Genomic DNA, 6,224 nt, shown 5'->3' with positions numbered 1-6,224 from the left:
AGGAACTTGGTGTATGCATTGATCATGCTACAACATGCAATGTTTCAAATTCGAGGTATAATCTATTTTCTAAGTATAATCAAATTCCGGGCCCTCGATCCCTCAATTGCAAAGTTATTGCCCTTATCCAAAATATTTTTGCCCGGAACATTACTTTGCCAACAGTAAAGCAATAATAATGAAACTAAATGTGTACATTGATCACACGAAGACAATGTGCAGTGTACAAATGTTAGGGTCTGCGACCCTTAAATAGCGAGTTATTGTCCTTTTTTATAATTTTGTATCCATTATTAGGGGACATTCATGAGTTCCACTGATAATCCTGGTTTAAATCAGTGCGAGGCTAACAGAACGTAATAAATGCTCCAAAATGTTAAACGGAACGAAATGCACATTAAGGATGTGACAAGAAGCATTTTGTATCGGCGATATGTAAAGGCTGATGTACTCAACCTTGTCAGTTTCTCACTTAATTCAAATACATCCAACAGGAATATATGTTGTAATTCTAGAAAATTGAAATCATCACCTGTCAAGTATACGATGATATGCAATACCTTGATACTTCAGGAAGATATGTAACGTATCTAGATATTACATAAAATTTTCATAAAATGTTCTATTGATGGCGGTTTTGCCTTACTTAAATCTTGTTATGAAATGTCTCTTATCAAGCAAATACAACAATTGTTTTATCCATTATTTTGCTGTTATGCATCCGACTCTGAATTTGCATTAAAAGGCGCTGTACACTTGGACGTCTTCTGGCAAATTTTCGACAAACAGTTATATCATTTTTGAAAACAAACTGGTCTATCCGTCTTCATCAACATAGATGAGATATCTCAAAAACTTTTAAAAGATGTTCCCTTCATTTTGAAAATGACTCATAGAACAGGCAGTGTCCTTGCCATTCAACTTATTTCTTCGGAGATGAAGAAAAGTATTAAAATGCGAGTCTTCCGTCTATTACTTTATATAAATAACATATTTGATATTCAAAATTATGACATTTAATGATATTGAAACGACAAACGAATTACTTACCGTTTTGGTAATACTAAATGCCGTCAGTGGAAGAGGAAACGTCTTTGGGCGATAGCAAAGACAAACCGAATATATCGGAAGTATGACAGCAAGCCATGCAAAGGGAACCCACTCTAATACTGTTGTCTGAAAGCATGACGTAAACTTTGGCGATTCTGACTTGAGCACTTCATTTGTCTGAAAATAAAAGTAGAATCTGAACACAGGATATCTATTATATTCAGCCCTAGAACTGCATACCAATCCATTTTATCTATACAAAAGTTCTACGTATCACTTAATGTGTTAAAGGTTAAAGGAGCAAATGTCACTACGCTTTCTAATTAGTTAACGCACGACCTTGAAATATAGCTGAAACATTTTAAACGAGTCACATTTACAGCATATCACTGATGAGATCGATCGTCATGATGAGATTATGTTCTCAAAAACCTTTGTCAAATAAAGGATGTTATGGCAAAGGCATGGTTCAACACACCGCAAGGTTCAACACACCGCAAGGTTCAACACGCCACATATAAGAGTCCAGATGTTTTGGATATATAGGAGGGAAATATAGTTAATTAAGTATACGTTTATAGATTAGTCTTATCAATAGATTGCTATACAATTAGTGAATATGCAGAGAAATTATTTGGTTAGCAAATATGACAAATAAAGTGAAATTTTGCAGTAGAAAGTTCAACTGTCAACCAAAACTAAATTAAGCACACTGTCCATTTTATGCAGAGGAAAGAACTTTAGAACTCCACAAATTTTATTTCTCAAAGTCATCGATAACACTGGAGAACCCAGCTGTATTGCTGAACACTAAATACCAACATATCTGATCAAAAATGTTTACAATGCAACTTGTTCAGTTTATTTGTCCGTCATATCGTCAAACATCGTCCTTCAATATCATTAACGATCAAACATTATTCAACACTTTGAAATTAAAAACAAAGTTGCATTATAATTAACACTAATGCTATACCCAGTAGATGGTTTGTTAAGCCTAAACCAAGATATGGACCTCTTGATATATGCAGATGATGCTTACATTCAATATTCAAATATATCATGGTCTTAGAAAGGCCAATATCCGGTGATATCAATTTTCGATTGTGTGAAATAGTGTACCCTTAACAGTTTGTTCTATTTAGCTATTTTCTATATTTAGGTTCACTTCATATTACACAATATAATTCGAACGCCGTAGCTAAATATGGGTAGTTTACATCTGTGACGTCAGAAGTTCAAGGCTGTCGGAACAGCCCTATATACCAGGTTGCTTCCATCGTGTGTTCGATGTGCGAGCGTTTTAGCTACTTATATGATGCCTTCTAATGTGATATATAGTTAAATAAATCAATAAATCATTTCTTTTTGTGAGATAAAGAGGTACTGAATGTGGGTGTCTGAAAACATGTGTTTTCATAATGCGTGAAGTTAGAAACTGTTAATATATTACTTATCATCAATTGGTCTCTACAAATTACGACGAACCATTAATGTATTCAAACAACCCGATTAAATATTCAGTCATATTAACGAAAGGGCAACCGTCATTTTTAAACAAATGGAAATAAACTGCACTATTGTAACCAAAATGAAATCTCACAGTTCATTTATATTTTCGAAATAACTGTAATTCTTTATCAAAGTCCTTATTTAGCATTTTGTATACACGTTCTGTACTTATTCAAACGTTGTGTTCAATATTGTTCGGAAATCTTCATCTTACCGTAGACCTTAATTCAAATATCTTCAGACATGTGCAGTACTTCATTATGTCAATTAACAAATTTTATTTTTGTCCATGTATATTATTTCTAAGGCTCAAAATGAGTATTCCTTAATCGGTCACTGTCTGAAAATTCTGGCAAATTCTACATGGCGGCTGGAAACCATCTACTCTTTCAGCTGACTAATAGGACAAGTGAGAATCAGACACTTTACACATCAATATCTCGGTATTGGGCTGGTCGATTTTGATTCTTTTAGCAGAATAAACTGTAATTCGCTAATAATTTCTATTTTCATTCATGGTACACTTTACATTTAATATCTAGATATATTATGGCCAAAAAACAGAAATCATTTTGCGATATAAATTCCTGTATAAATGATTTCGATTATTTCATGTTCGGTTGAAATTCTAACAATAAACGATAATTATTCATACGAAAAAAAAAATCATTGATAAACATCCTTTATTCCGTTCGGTTATCAGTACTTCATACAATTTAAATGACTTTGTGGTTCGTTCAGAGGTGAGCGGAAAATAAGGTCATAGGTCTTGAAAAACAAATATGAAAGGTAACGTGTGTTACACTGTAAAAGGAAGTTATATCAAGAAACAGTTCAACGTTTATTTCATCTCACGTACATGAACATGATTCGAATCTTATTATAAATGACATTCAAATATAATATGCAAGACTCCATGTATACAATAAGCCAGGTATATTACAAGACACTAAGATATTTACGTATTGTAAATTATATGCTGGGATCTACTATCCTTCTCTGTATAATATGCATTTAATTCCAAACGAATACATATTTTGCCACGTAGCCGAATTGCACTCTGAAATATATATAGTGTGAGTATTTAAAGGACAACCAAACCACTAAATTTTTCACCGTATGTAACCTAGTCCACGTTCTACAGACATATAACTTTGGGAACAATGTACGTTTTGATATAACCGGGATAGATGAATTAGATATATCCCGAATCTTGATTTCTTTCGAAATTGATATGTTAATTTATTAGTCAACAAAGGTAAAATTAAAAAAGCTGATTTACCTCAAAATTTCCATTACTTGTACAAAGGATCGATGTTTACATTGCGCATTCTGGTGACTTGTACCGATAAGTTTACTCTTTTTGTTTGATAACTTTGGATAAGGCCGTCACGATGTGAACTATGATATGACGACATGCTAGTTATTTTGATGCATTACGCAATTAAAAGAAACGTCAGAAAATGGAAAGGAATAAAACATAGCTCGCAACCTAAAAGTATTACGTGTCTCAATTTACACAGGATTAATACGCATTTCATGTCATGTTGTATTTCCCAATATGTTTATAGTCATTAGGAAGTAAGTGATGGATTGGGTTGGGACAGAGAGTGGTTGTTGTTATAATTATGTAACATTTAAGGTAAAACAACGGCTTTAATGGAGTTAGAATAGTCTACAATGCAAACATTTTATGTTTTATATTTCAGATAGATGATTGTTATACCTTAACTGTTTATTCTCTTTATTTTTCTATGGTGAATAAAGTATGAAATTCCAGAAGTTTGCCCCAGAACAATGGTTACCGATCAACATTCTGTGTTCACCGATTACGTCAACGCTCATTACTGTCCGGTAATTCCCGGTCGTTACTCGACAATTTCCGCCATTAAGGAATAGCACACATCCTTGCTGTTGTTGAAATTTATTTCAGAATCAAAATTGATGAAATGTTGTCTTATCATTTATATCTATGTATAATGTTTCGTTTTCTTATATATCAACGGTAGAAAATATAACAACATTTGTAGACTGATTTTCGGTTAACATGTGTTATGGTGAAATCACGGACCAAACAGTTTTGTCTCTGTTTCAACATATCAAAGTTGACCTCAAACCCAGTCAATAAATGTATACTATACTATCACATAAGTGAATATTTACTACTACTAATTATAATTACTGCTGGTATGTAGGGGATGGCATTACATCCATTTATATTTCGTCGGTAACTTTATTTCAGTCATCTATTACGTCAGCATAGACAATTGCTAGGTCCTAAAATGTCACAGAAGTACCCCCTCCCCTTGCCATTAATTCTCCATGTTTGATACTATGTAAAAATGTTTCTAATGAAAACATGGCATGATACATCTAGTGTACTAATATGTACAAAAATAAACTAGGTCACCTTGACCTACTTTCCAACTTATGACTAGTTGTTAATATCAGATTTATTTTCTACGTTTTCGAAATTACTCATTGCATCAAAATTATGAAGACTTTAAAAATATCACGTAGTTTGTTCGTCAGGCTTTGACAAATTATGAATATGACCTCTCGGTTTACCCCGTCTTCATAACTAGGAAATGTCTATGGCGTTGCATTAATTTCATGTCATATTCTAATCCCTTGGAATTGATGTAAAAAATGAAACTTATCGGATACAGTCACCAAAAGCCAAAGTTGGCACTGATCCATTCGTAAAGCTATATTTCATAAAGGTTATATTTTACAATAAACTTCATCTTCAATGTATTGATTGGTGTGCCGGTTGGTGTTAGTGTTATTTTGTGTTAAATAAAAGGGCAGAATGGTCCTATAGGATGGGAGAAAAATGTATAAACTATCCACATTGATCAAGGCGTGCATTTACAATTCGGATATTCATGTCTATTCTAATAGTACTTCCTAATTCTTCGCCTGGCAATTCTTCCATTTAAGCAGTGATCTAGCGCGTCCGACCACGTGAGGCTGTCTACAGATTCTGTCATGGAATTTGCAAAAGATTGTGGTAAACGTCCCAGGTTCTGCCCCATGACCGCGACAGGTCCAAGTATAAAATTGTAACATATTGCTCTACGTCTCACGTTCCACATACTAACCCTGGCCTCCATATTTAAACTCGGTGGGTATCTTTCAATCAGAGTGTGTTTCGTTGGAAACTACTAATAATGTAAATATTATGTACTTTATTTTGTGTTTATTAGCTATGATATAAAAAAAATCCCATTAACATAAAAAATAAATAGATTTTCTTCCTTGTAAAACTATGATATTTTATTAACTGTTATATACCATGCATTTGTTTCCTTCTTTGAAACAATTTGGCTCGCCTATACTCTCTCTACTCATTGATCGCAGTTTATGTATGAAACAGAGGGATGGCAATTAATATGCGTCATGTTGGAGATGAAACGACATGAAGGGCAAGCAAATTGACCTTTGACAGGAAGTGAGTAATCTGATACGGTCTTAAAAAAGATTTTCAGCAACATGTAGCCACATCAGTTTCTTTTTTGTGTGTGTATACTCAGTAACTGTAAATATACTCGGAGTCATATGAAACAGGCCAGATATGTATATTGAATTATGCTGCTAGATGCTAGTTGTTGATATCTTATATATGGAAGGAATAGTGTAATTGCTTGTAACTCTGTCAC

This window comes from Ylistrum balloti, unplaced genomic scaffold (genome assembly GCF_031769215.1).
Source record: "Ylistrum balloti isolate Yb309-2 unplaced genomic scaffold, AGI_CSIRO_Ybal_v1 Utg370352, whole genome shotgun sequence".
In the NCBI taxonomy this organism is placed as follows: domain Eukaryota; kingdom Metazoa; phylum Mollusca; class Bivalvia; order Pectinida; family Pectinidae; genus Ylistrum; species Ylistrum balloti.
This window is presented reverse-complemented; position numbering follows the sequence as displayed.